Genomic DNA, 13,338 nt, shown 5'->3' with positions numbered 1-13,338 from the left:
GATCCAGTCCTTCAGTTCTGCGGAATCTTGCCTCGTGACCCACTTGTCAGTTCAATGTCCCGCGCACCTTTGAAAGGCTTGTGTTCTATCCACTGAACGCGCTGGTCTACATCTGTCAATTATGTAAATGTGTTTTACAAACCTATGTCTTTACGCGGTTTGTTCCCAGTTGCTAAGCTTCATGTGCTAAAATCTCCCGCAATGACTGTGGACTCACCCACTTTATCCTTTGGTTCTGTGGACCTGACATCCGTCACCACTTAGGCTGTGTCTCGTGCACAGATCAGAATCACCGCACCGCCCGCTGGATGGCCTTTTCACCCCCCGTGAACACTCCAGCCCCACAGTCTGCCCCGACTTTGACCTTAGGGTCCAGCAGGTGTTCGCAGCGCCGGCCCGGTGCCCCCCTGCCCCGCCCCTCCCACGTGAGGCACCGCGTGAGCCCGCCGCATCCCGGGTCCCACACGACACCCTGGCCGTCGGATGTGGCGGCGGGCGGCCCTTCCGTGGCCTCCACTCCACCTGCATTCTGGTGCCTCCACCTGGGATGCGCTTCCTCCACCCGAGTAACTCACCTGGCGTTTCCTTCGGTGCCGGCCCCTGGCAACGTCTTATCTCTGGTGTTCAGCCTGGAATGTCTGTTCCGTCTTCGTGTTGAAGGCTACTCACATGGGTACAGGAGTCTGGATGTACTCACTTTCTCTTAGCACCACAGAGATGCCAGTCTGTTCTTTTCTGGGTTGCATCACTTTATTGCCCCTTACGAAGTGATATTTGTGTTCTTCCTCTGGCTTTTAAAATATGTCCCTTAATTGGGAGATTGGGATTGACATATATACCCTAATATGTATAAAATAGATAACTAATAAAAAACAAAATAAAATATGGCCCTTGGCCCTTGGTGTTCAGCAGCTCTCCTGTGATTTGTCGACACATCAATACATGGTTTCCTCAGCACTGATCTTGGCGTTGGAATTGGTCTTGCTTCCCGACTCTCTCTCTAGGGCTCCAAATATGTACGTGGGGTTAGGTGTTTTCGTCACGTCTTCACCTTTTAAACTATGTTTATTTTATATTTTAATTCTTTTGTCTTTCTTCTTCAGCCCAGGTACTTCCTACGTCTTACAGTCCAGCTTTCCAACCCCCTCTTCTCCTGTGTCTAATCTGCTGTTAAACCTGCCTATGAAGAGTTGTCTTAAACGTTCTTTTTATAACTTAATGGAGAAATAATTGATATACAAAAATACAGAAAGTGATTGTATTTAGAGTGTGCAATTCGGTGAGTCTCATCACATAGATACACACCTGTGAACCCATCACCACTGTCAAGGCTGAGCACGTCTCACCCCTGTGACTCCCGTGGGCCTCAGGCCGACGTCCTTCTCCATCACATCTGGGTGTTACTGTCCTGTCTCCTGGCCACTGCTGCTGATCTTGAGAAGCCTACATCTGTCTAAATGCTCCTTGGCAGGCAAATTGCCTTTTGTCAACATGCTTTCAAGCTGTTTTTATTGTTCGTATCTTGCAATCTCGCTACAATACAATGGATCTAGGTTGGGTTTATTCTATTTCTTTTGCTATTTACTGCCAGCCATTAAGGTTTTTCTTTTCTGTTCTTCTGTGACTCCCATGAAAACTACCTGAACATTTTCATTCTCTCTTCCATGTATGTTAATTCCTCTTTCATGTTTTTCCATCTTTTTTTCTCTATGAATGAACACTGTGGGTTATTTCTTCAAAGCATAACTTTCAGTGATGTTTCATCTGTTGCTTATCCCATTCTTTGTATTTTTAATTTCAATGAACAATATACTTCATCCTTAGGAGTTTATTATGAACTGAATGTTTGTGCCCCCCCCAAATTAATATGCTGAAATCCTCACCCCTGATGTGATGGTGTTAGGAGGTGGGAGCTTTGGGAGCTGATGAGGTCATGAGGGTGCAGCCCCCATGATGGGATCAGTGCCCTGAAGACAGAGACCCTACAGAGCTCGCTCACACTTCCTGTGTTTTGGGCACACAGTGAGAAAATGGCAGTCTATGAACCAGGAAGTGTCCTCACCAGAACCCGATCCTGCTGATCCCAGACCTGCAGCCTCCAGAGCTGTGAGGAATACACATCGTCATGTAAGCCTCTGGTCTGTGGTGTTTTTGTCACAGCAGCTGAACTGATAAGACAAAGTTTTATTTTGTCCTTGTAAAAATTATTCCTGTTTATTTTTCACGTTTCATGTTTGTTCTTAATTTTTATATTTTATTTTGGCTTCAAGTCCCTCCTTTATAATTAATGATTTTAAACACAGTGACTTGGGGCAGATTCCAGGGTTTGAACCCTTTGCTTTGTGGCCTCTGCCCACTCTGTAGTGCTCCCCTGTCTCCCTGCGCGTTTGTCCTTAGGATTACGGGCTGCTGTTCCGGGGGATCCGAGCAGGCTAGCTGGGGTGCCCCTTCAGCACATCCTGGCCTTTACTTTCGGCAGGAATCTTGGCTTATCACCAGCCTGGAAACATGTTTGTTTGTCGTTTTACCTTGGTGGTTCCTGGATCACAGAAGTAACGTAAATGTGGGCTCAATTATGTTAATGAATCCATCTCATTTTATCAGGAGGCAGGTATTTTTCTGAATGTATTGTCTCTTTCTCATAAGCTCAGCTACTCCTCTACCATCCTTATTTTGCTTTTGCTGTGTTTTCTTCAGCATTTCTGTCTGCACGCAGTGGGGTGTCTCTTGCTTTTTGATGTGTCTCAGCAGCTTGCACACAGGAAGATGCCAAGGCCCTCGCTTGGCTGGGCCTCTAGCACTCGGACCCTGCCCTCACCACAGTCTGATGGAGGAAGCAGATGTGAAAACGTAAAATCAGGCTGTGCCAGGAAGCAAGGGAGCGCTCAGAAGAGGATGGTGAGGAGGGAGGTGTGTGTCAAAGGGCACAGGAGCCAACCTGGGAGAGCCCCATGGCCAGAACTGGAACCACTTGAGCAGTCAAACAAGTAACAGCAGTACAGGGGTATAACCTCAGTGTAAGGTGAGTAGCCGCTATCCATACTGATGTAAATAAATAATGGAATAAGCAGAAAATGAGGGAAAGGGAGACAGTTCTTCCTTACGCAGAAATTCCAGTTCCTAAATGTAGAAGGAATGAGGTAAACATACAGTCACCATTAGAACACCACAGGGGTAATCGTCACAGCAAAATCCACCAATGGATGCTAAAGTTAGTGGGCGAAAGTTTGAGGAGAAATAGGATATTTGCATAGTTTTAAGAATCTCTCCAAGATGTTTATTACTTACAAAGGAAATAGTAACTTTTCAGTGGGGGAACCTGGCAGACGCCACCTTTCCCAGGGGAATCACGTCAAAACACTCTGGCTTCCTGCGCCCCGCAAGACATGCCAGAAAACGCACAGCACTTCTGCAGTTTTCTTGCCAAAGATACGTAACCTCAACCGAGTCGTGATAAAATAACAGACACTCCAACTGAGAGACACTTGACAAACCCCTGACCATCAGAAGTGTGAAGGTCACGAGGAGACAAAGTGCAGTGGGGTCCTTTGTAGGACCTGGAGCAGGGGTTGGACTTGTGAGGAGACTGGTGAAATCTGACCCAAGCCAGCAGTGTAGCTGACCGTACTCTCCCCGTGTTAATCCCTGCTCTGGAGCGCTGCGGTGTGCCTGCGCAGGACGCCGGCACGGGGAGCTGGGCACAAGGCACACCGGAGCTCTGGACTCTTTCTCAACTTTTCTCTAAGTCTAAAATTATCTCAAAATGAAAAGTATAAAAGAATAGTGTCCACGGATTTAAAAAGGTACATAAAAGCTGAAAAGTAACAGTCCTCGGCATCACTCAGTTTCCCCGAGGAAACTGCTGTTAATAGTTTCTGAATTTTGGTGCTCCTGGAAGGAAGAAGTCCCGTGGACACCCTTGTCCTCCAGGCCTGGATCGGCACCAGTAGATGTGGCATCGGCTCCCTGACGCCTGGGGCATTTCTCCTCCCCGTCTGCTCCCCAAATTAGGAGTCCCAAACACAGGGAGCCGCTTCTCAGAGATGCGGCATCCTGGATGTGCCCTTCCAGCTGGCGCCCTCGAGGGTGCTGCTTCTCGTCTGGAGCCTCTGTTTCCACATCTGTAAAATGGGGTGGAAGGCACCTCCCTCACAGTGTTGAGGAGAGAACTGGGTGTATTGACATGCGTGAACTGATTGGAAGATGGTTTGTACATAGAAAGCTCTCAGAGACTGTTGGTTACTAAAGATACATTCTCTGTGTTAATCTGTGGTTCTTGTTTGTGAAGAGAGAACACTGAATGTGAACATGGAGTTGAGAAGTGGCTCTGCTGTGGCATCCACAAATAAAATGATATCACTGCAAATTAACTCCCCCTCCCTGCGACACTTCTACTTCCCATTATCGTAGAGCCAGGTTGACTTTTGGGTCAGCCCCTTAGAAAAGGAATTGAAGAGAGTCTATAGATGTTCTGCAACCTCATGCTGAGACCAAGCAGGACCCTGCCATGTCCTCCTCCTGCCTCTTGTCTGTAGAAAAGCTTTAGCCTCCTAGGACTTCCCTGAGTTCCAAAGAGAAAATTTAATCAGAGAAGTGAGAAGATGTGAAACAAAGGAAAACCGTCACGAAATTACTGACCTTTGGTGCCTCGTCAAGGGCTATGGTTACTATTCTGAGCCGCATCTTTGAGCTGCTTTGCAGATACTGAAACCGCACCAGGAGGAGGAAGTTAACTGTCTGCTGCCCGCAAGCATGTAGACCCCAGACCAGCTGGAACCAGAGGGTGATGATGCCGACTCCTGACGACCTCACCACCAGCCAACCAGAAGAATGCCCATGAGCCGATCAGGCACCCAACAAGCCTCAGCCCTGGTGTCGCCCTTAAACCACCCCCACCCAGAAGCCTTCGGGGAGTTCCAGCCCTTTGCGAACTAGCCGTCCGGACTCCTTGCCTGGCACCTGCAATAAACGCTCCCCTTTCCTTCACCACAACCCGGGGTCAGTAGACTGGCTTTCCTGCACGCGGGCGAGGGGACCCAAGTTTGACTCAGTCACAATGTTTCTGTGTCCCTCAAACTCCTGTTGTATCCTCACTCCCGGAAACATGAAAGCCCCCTTCTCCCCTTGTTTGGAGCCAGCCTGTGACTGTAACTGTGAACTGACACATTTTCGATGATCTACCAGCTGGTGGTGATCACACAGAACCACAAGGCGCGGGCGTTTGTGACATGATGTACTTTCCCAAACCGTGTCCGTGTTTCGTTTGGTTTTCGTCCTCGCCTGGACCCAACGTGCTTTCCTCAGAGAAAATGATGGAGGTAGGAATCTGCTGGGAGCGGCTTCCGATCCTGGCCACCGTGCAGGTGCTGGTGGCTGGCTGTCCCAACCAGGGTCCCCGGCACGCAGCGTTGCTGAGCCTCGTCCCCGTGTGTCACCAGGCTTGCGCCCTCGGCCACTGGGGGCTGGCTAAGATTTCTGGTCAGGTTTTGTCGACTCTGTCATGCATTTTCTCCTCCTCAGTTTCAGCACAGTATCTGTAAATCATCAACAGGGAGGGACTGGTAAGAGGAAGAGAGGAAGGAAGGGAAACTCCCCCATAAAGGCCATTCCCAGAGCAGCGGCAATAACATTTTAACATAAAGCTGGCGGAGAACACGTCGCTCAGTTTTGAGATAAGATCGTAGGCACAGAGCCCCCTTTTCATGCTCAGGGGCGACTTGGAGGAGAACGTGGGTTTGGGGAGGAGAGGGGTGTGGGGTCCTGGGAAGCAAAGGCAGAGAGAGGCAGGCCCCTCCTGGGGCACCGGTTCTAACCTGAGAGGTGGGCAGTTGCAGATTTTACAAACCCTGAAATTCCAGCGTGGGAAGACCCGTCCCCCTCACAAAGCCCCCAGCACGGCTCCCAATCCTCCCGCCCAGGTCACCCACCTCCCCTTCTTGGCCCAGCGGGGAGGGACCCCAGGAGGGGCCTGGAGTCTCCGCACAGCAGGAAACGGTCCCTCAAGTGCGAAGGAATCAGAAACATCTGTGCCGCTTTTTTTCCCCTCTGTGATGCGTTTTTACAGTTCTGGGAAATGGACTTGGCCAAACCCACATGGGGTTTCATCAAATGACTGCTTAAGATACTTGGCGAGCGCACAGAGCAGCTGGAGTCTGTCCGTCTCTCCCAAACGCCGGCTCTTGCAGGAGGTGAGTAGCGGGCCCAGCTGACCACGTGGCTTCTCCGGGTGGGCTTGTCCTTCTCCTCCCGACAGCCCCCTTTGAGGCAGGACCCACACAGGTGTTTCTGGTCTTGAAACATGAAGAGGCTCCGCCCCTCCCTGCAGCGTGGCCGCCGCAGATTAAGGTCAAGAACAGGAAGCCCTGGGGCAGGAGTAGCCGGGCTGGGTGTCCGGGGACAGAGCCGGCGTCCACTGAGCCAGAGCCGTGGGGCCGGCAGGTCCCCACTGTCTGGTCATCAAGGGCCTTTCATTTTCTTTTCCAGTAGTTTGATGAAATGCCACAAAAGAGGGTTTCTGGAGGAGCCCCACAGTCTGGGGTCTCAGCTCGGCCCAAACAACCGGAAACCGTTCCAGGAACTGGAGCATCGGCACCTCGCTTGCTCTCGGCTTCTCGGGGGTAAAGGAACGTGCAGTCACCCTGGAGACGTGCGCTGGCTGCCGGCCTGTGAGGGGAGGGGAGGGGAGGCCGACGGGAGCCGCCCGCCCGGTGGAGGCTGAGCCCGGGGTGGGGCAGGGCGCCCGGGGGATGGAGGGGTGAACTCGGGCTGCGTGTGCTCTTCACACCCAGACCCAGCCTGCGGAACCCTTCCTGGAGTGTCCGGCGCCCCGCGGCCTCTCCTCCACGCCCAGCTGCCCTGGGATGGGCGCTGTAGTTGCCCCCAGGGGTCGGGGGCTTCACGGGCGAGTCCGAAGACCCCGTGGATCCCTCGTGCCGGAGCAGTCCTCTGAAGGCCACCTCTCGGGTTTGAGACCCCAGAGGAGTGGCAACGATGGGCCCCCACTTTCTGGGACATCTCCTGAGCCAGGAGAGCAGGCAGAGATGGAAGACCGTCCCTCCTGGTGGCCTAACGGCTCACGCTGACCACTGGCCCAAGCCCTGGGCCCAGCCGGGGCCACCCTGACCTGGCCACAGACAGCCCCCAGGAGCCAGATTTCCAGGCCCGGGTCACCGAGATGGACCCATTTTCCAGATGGAGGAGTCAAGATGCCTTGTCCCCGCAGCCCTTCTAAGCAGTGGGCGTCCAGCAGCGAGCAGACAAAATTCCAATTTAGTCATGTGATCAGCTTATAGAAAAACATTTGAGAACACTCACAGTCATCCACGAAAAACTTTTTATCAGACTTAGAAAGGCATTTCCTTAACGGGATGAAGGGTCTCTTCAGAAAGCCTTCAGCAAATATAACACTAAAGGGTGAAACAGAAAGTATTCCCCTTAAGAACAGGATTGGTAAGTATGCCTCCAACTGCACTTCTGCTACATTCAGAGAGAGGTAGGCAGTCATATCATCTGTGGAAGAGAGACACACACACACAGGAAGAGACAGAGACAGAGACAAAGAGAGACAGAGGAAGATGGAGAAAAAGACAATGGCTAAGAATTGGAAAGGAAAGAAGAAAAAATAGATTATTCACAAATGGTATTATTATATTATAGAAATTAGGAAAAATGAACAAAGAGAAAAAGAATAATAAAGATAAAAAATTAAAGAGGATCAAGATAGAAAATCCAAAAGAATTTGCACATACTTTAGACATAGCAAGATGTAGCAAGTGTGTCGGATGTGAACCCACCACACAAAATCACCTGCATTTCTATATCTCAGATAAAACATTTTAAAAATGTAAAAATCTAACAAAACATGAACCGGGCAATTGAGGAGAAAATCATACACTTTACTGAGGCATTAATAAAGACCTAACTCCAGGAGAGGTTGCCAAGCAGACGGAGGGCAGGACTCGTGCTGTGAGGAAGCCGGGGCCTCCCAACGGGTCTGTGAATCCAGCGCAATTCCAGTCAGCTTCCAGCGGGTTTGCTGTGGACCCTGGTGAGATGATTTTAAAATTCACGTGGATGGGCAGAGGAATACGAGCTGCAGAGATGAACCAGAAGCAGAAGACCACGGCGGGGACCTTCCCCACCGATACTGAGAGCTGTTGCTGAGGGGCCGGGTGGCTTTGGTGCAGGGATAGACCAGCCCATGCTGGGGACCATGTGGCTGGACTCCCATGGGAAAGTCGTAGGGAAGTTAGTCACTGCAAGAAAAAAAGGCTGCACTCCTCCCTCACCCCACACGTAGAGAGATCCTAGTGCCCCCGTAAGCCCTAACTGTTAACAACAAATTAGAAGATGGGGCAGGAGGTTATCCGTAAGCCCTGAAGGTACGGAGGGATTCCTTAAACAACTCAGAAAAGGCACAGACAGCAAAGAAAATTCTGATGTATTCAACCACGTTCAGATGAAGGACATCTTCTCATCCCAGAGAGTAAAGAGGCCACGAAGCAGGAAGGAGGTATCCGTTCCGCCCTTCACCAAGCGTTAATACTCAGGATACGTGAAGACCCCCAATGTTCGATAAGGAAACCACAAACGACCCAATAATTGTAAGATGTTCAACCTTATTAGTGATCAGGTGAGTGGAAATTAAAAGTATAATTGACATCATTTCACACCAACCGTTTGGCAGAACTTACAGGTCAGGCAACACCAAGAGTTGGCGAGAACGGACACCGAGAGGAGCCCGCTTTCTCATCGACAGCAAGCGAGGAGGAGATCACGAAGTCCTGCAGCGAACAGCTACTGCCGCGTGGTCAAGTCAGGCCCGCAGACGTGCGTCCCAGCAGGCTCACCACCGGGCGGCCCGCAGTGCCTGTGTGCCGTGCGTCACTGCTGCGGTGGGGGGTCTGGACCAGGGGGCTTCGACGGCGGCAGAATGGACAAACCGATGCGGCCTGTGGTAGCCAACGAACGTCTGTGAAAATACAGGGGAGGCTCCAGTGCAAAATGAGCAAAGTGAGTGAAGGCAGCAGGTCACAGAGCAGAGGGTGGCCCCATTCACAGAGGCCAACGCCGGGCAGGACTGAGCAGCGTCTTCTCCAGGGTTGTTGGTAGAAACACACCCTCCAGACGGTGATTAGTTTTGAGGAGGAGAGAGGCGTTGACCAGGGCGAGTCCCTTAAGCTGTGCACACGCGCTTTTGTGCACTGTCCTGTCACCTCGCTTTATCTCACAATTCTAAAACCAAACCAGAACAGACCACAAGCATGTGGCCAGGGCCGCTTACACGGCTCATTGGGCCCTTCAGTCCGCCTTCCTTTGCCCCTGCCCAGCTGGTTTATCCCCACGGCTCTGAAAACTCACCTCGTGGCCGCAGAAAAGACAATTTCTCTTCCCTTTTCAGTGAAGGCTCTTCTAGGGGCTGAGTGTCTACGGTCCCACCGCCGACGTCCAAGTCCACAGTACGTGACTCCGGCCACCCTGCCCTTCTGCTGCAACCTCACGAGTCTGTCACTGCCCCTCTGGAAACCCTGAGGCCGGGCCGGACGCCCTGCAGGACCCCTGAGAGGCACCCGAGGGCGGAGCTTCGCCTCCCATTGCCTGGGCCCACCTCCTGTCCCCTTCAGTGGAAAGACCCACTGCACGATGTGAGGGTCACACCCTTATTAACCCGTGAAACGTCCACACAGGACCACAGGACTGCCCCATCAGCGTGGGCTGCTGTTACCCTGTGTCTGACTGGTGGGCACTGACCAGTGGAGACCATGGCAAGGCGGGGGTTACTTCCTTTGTTGGCCTGAGGGTCCTCTTCTCTCCGGGCTGCTCAAGGCTACATCAGGGCTTTTAAGCAGCCGAGTCACACAGCTGTCTCCTGATGAGCTTGTGGTCCACTGACACTCTCAGATCTTCTTCACAAGCTGTCAGCCTGGGTCTTTCTGCTCCTCGTGTGAAGCGAGTGGGCCCGAGAGCGTGACAGCGGACTTCTCCCACCACCTTCCATCTTGTAACTTGGGCCCTTTCTCCAGGGTGGTGAGGGCATCTTGGACCTTCACTTCATCCTGCAGTACATTAGCTCTCCCTCCCAGCTTCCTGTCATTTGCACGTTTGATCAGCACGCAGTGCTTCCCTCCAGGGAACCGGAATGCAGGGGGGCTAATAGCAGGGCACTGGGGGGGCGACCCAAGTGAGGACCAGGTTCATGTCCACCAGGTGGAGTGGGGGGGATGCAGAGGCCAGGCTGGGGTTGAGGGGCAGTGGGATTCAACAGAACCAGAGCATCGGAGAAGTGGGGGAGCGGGGAGAGGAAGACCCTTGCTCCCGTGCATGCGGGGTTGGGGGTGCTCTCTGGGCCCCAGTCACTAACGCAACTGTCAGGTGGACAAGGAAGGTGGTCCCGGGATGGCGGACGGAGCAGGGGGCGGGGCATCCTGGAGCCCCTCCCACCACAGAACAGTCAGCCTCTGTCTCGAGAGGCCGGACAACCCAGAGGCCTGGACAAGAGCTGTTGTTTCTTTTGCGCCCAGGTGTGGCACTCCGGCCTGTCACCTGTAGGGACCAGAAGTGGCGAAGGGCCCCAGGGCCACGGGAGAGGGGGTGAGGAGGCACCCCACACCCCACGAGTTCCTTGGGACACCGGCATGTCCTTGGTGCACAGGTGTGACGGGGGCACCCACAGGCCGGGAGGCCACGGGTGAGCCCCGCTGATGCCCACGAGGCCAGGGATGGCCTTGTGTGGGGACCCCCTATCCGTGTGCAGGGCCTGGGGTTTCCTCTCTTGCCGCTCTACTTCTGGAACAAATTCTGAAGGACCTCTGGGACACGGCCAAACTCTGGAAGTAACGCTGCATCTGGAAGGCTGGCCGGCCCGGAAGGAAGTTGCCCGGGACAGATGCGCCGCTTTCAGTAGGGGAGGGTGGAAGGGCTGCAGGCTGATCCCAGAGCCCCGTGTGGGCTGAGGGTGGCCCTCAAAAGATGTCCACCGCCTCACCCCAGGATCTATGAACTTATTGGCTTATTAGGAAAAGATTCTTTCAAATGTGATTGTGTCGAGTGTCGTAGGATGAGAGAGTGCTAGCTTATCCGCCAGGCTGTAAACCCGAAGACAGGGTCCTTACAGGGGACAGGGCAAGAGAGACACAGCCACAGAGGAGACCCATGTGATGACGTGGCCACAAGCCCAGGGACACCTGGAGCCCCGGGAGCCGGAAGAGGTGGCAAGGACCCTCTCTGTGGCCTCGGGAGGGAGCGTGGCCCTAGGGCCCCCATGAGGCCCTCAGAGGACACGGGGGTCACCGAGCACGTGCTGCTTCACAGACACAGCGGGAGACTCTCGGCCTCCGACACCCATCAGTGTCTATCAGGTGTTTAACATCAGCTTGTCCTGTGTCCAGAGCCGGGCGGCACTTGGACTTAATCACCACCGCCCAGCCGCTGGGCTCCCGAAACTCGCGACGTGGGGCCTGCACCATGGGGACCCCAGCCCCGCCAGGGGAGCCCTCTGCCCGTGGGGATCTTGGGCCCTCGCAGGGATGAAGCAGCCCCGGGGCGGCACCAGCCCCGTTTACTGGGAAATGTTAGGCCACTCGGCAGTGCCTCTGTGATTAAGTCTTCCCACTGGCGCTTCCTGTTTTTATTTTATTTTCTTAAATTCATTAAAAATTTTTTTAAAATAAATTCTAAGGTAATTTAATTATGAAGTGGTTTAAATCCTCATTTCACATTTTTTATTTGAATATAGTTGACTTACAATATTAGTTTCAGCTGTACAACATAGTAGTTCAGTACTTTTATAGATTATACTCCGAAGTTATGATAAAATATTGGCTATATTCCCTGTGCTGTACATTATATCCCTGTAACTTTATTGTTTTATTCCTAGTGGTTTGTACCTCTAAATCCCCTTCACCTACCTTGCCCCTCCCCTATTCCTCTCGCTGCTGGTCACCACTAGTTTGTTCTCTGTGTCTGTGAGTCTGTTTCCACTTTGTTATACTTGCTTGCTTTAATTTTTAGAGTCCACATAAGTGATAACATTTGTCTTTCTCAAGCCATAAAAGATAAATCATATGATAGAGAAAGAGTGTTTCCAGTTGTAAATAATAACTCAGGTGAGAGAAAATGAAATGTTTTCAGTCAAAAATTGTAAGTCAGGTAATAAGAAAGAAAACTTCCAGTTATAGATAATAATTCATAAGCTAGAGAAGAAGGTTTTGAGTCACAAATGAAGACTTATATTATAGAGAAAGAAAGGTTTCCAGTCATAAATAATCATTCAGGTGATACAGAAAGAAGGTTCCAAGTCAAAATAGAGAACTAAGGTGATAGAGCAAAGGTTTCTAGTCATAAATAAGACAGAAAAAGAAAGGTTTCCAATAATTAGTGATAGTTCTGGTGACAGAGGAAAAAGGTTTCACTCATAAATGATAACTCAGGTGAGAGACAAGGAAGGTTTCCAGGCCTGAATGATGTCAGGTGATAAAGAGACAAGGTACCAGTCATCAATTATGGAGAAAGAAGACTTTTCAGTCATAAATGATCAATCAGGAGAGAAAAAAACTTCAGTCATGAATGATAACTAGGTGATAGAGAAAGAAGGTTTCCAGTCATAAATGGTAACCAACATTATATAAAAATAAAGGTTTCCATCACAAACGATAACTCGGATCACAGAAAAAGAAGACCGTCCATGGTCAATAAACCAGTGCACGCTTGGAAAAAAAAAAAAGAAGACCGTCCGTCACGGAGGTAACAGGGTCAAGAGAAGGAAATGTTCCAGCCTCATGTGATGACTCAGGTGACAGGACAGAAGACGTCCTGTCGTAAACGAGGGTTCGGGTGCCAGAGGAAGAAGGATAACAGTCACAAATGACAACTCAGGTGGCAAAACTGAAGGTTGTTGCTCAAAACTAGTAAAAAAGAAAAGTTTCCAAAAGGGAATGATAGCTCGGGTCATGGTGAAAGACGGTTTCCAGTCATAAGTGACAACACTGGGGGTAGAAAGAGATGACCTCCAGTCACAAATGCTTAGAAAGAGATGACCTCCAGTCACAAATGCTAAATCAGGAGACAGATAAATACGGTCTCCAGCCCTAAGTGCTAACTCCCGTGACACAGGGAGAAGTTTCTAGTCATAAATGGTCACTCAGGCAACGGAAAACCTTTCCAGTCATAAATCCCAAGTGGGTGATGCAGAAAGGAGTTTCCTGATCATAAATCGTAACTCAGGTGGTCCAGACAGAAGACCGCTCGTCACAGAGGCACATCGAGCGACTGAGAAGGTAGTTTGCAGACACAGACAACCCAAGTGATACAGAAAGAAAGGATTCCCCTCAGAAGTGATGA

The sequence above is a fragment of the Monodon monoceros genome, unplaced genomic scaffold (assembly GCF_005190385.1).
Source record: "Monodon monoceros isolate NGI ecotype Baffin Bay Population unplaced genomic scaffold, NGI_Narwhal_1 Super_Scaffold_12, whole genome shotgun sequence".
Taxonomy (NCBI): domain Eukaryota; kingdom Metazoa; phylum Chordata; class Mammalia; order Artiodactyla; family Monodontidae; genus Monodon; species Monodon monoceros.
This window is presented reverse-complemented; position numbering follows the sequence as displayed.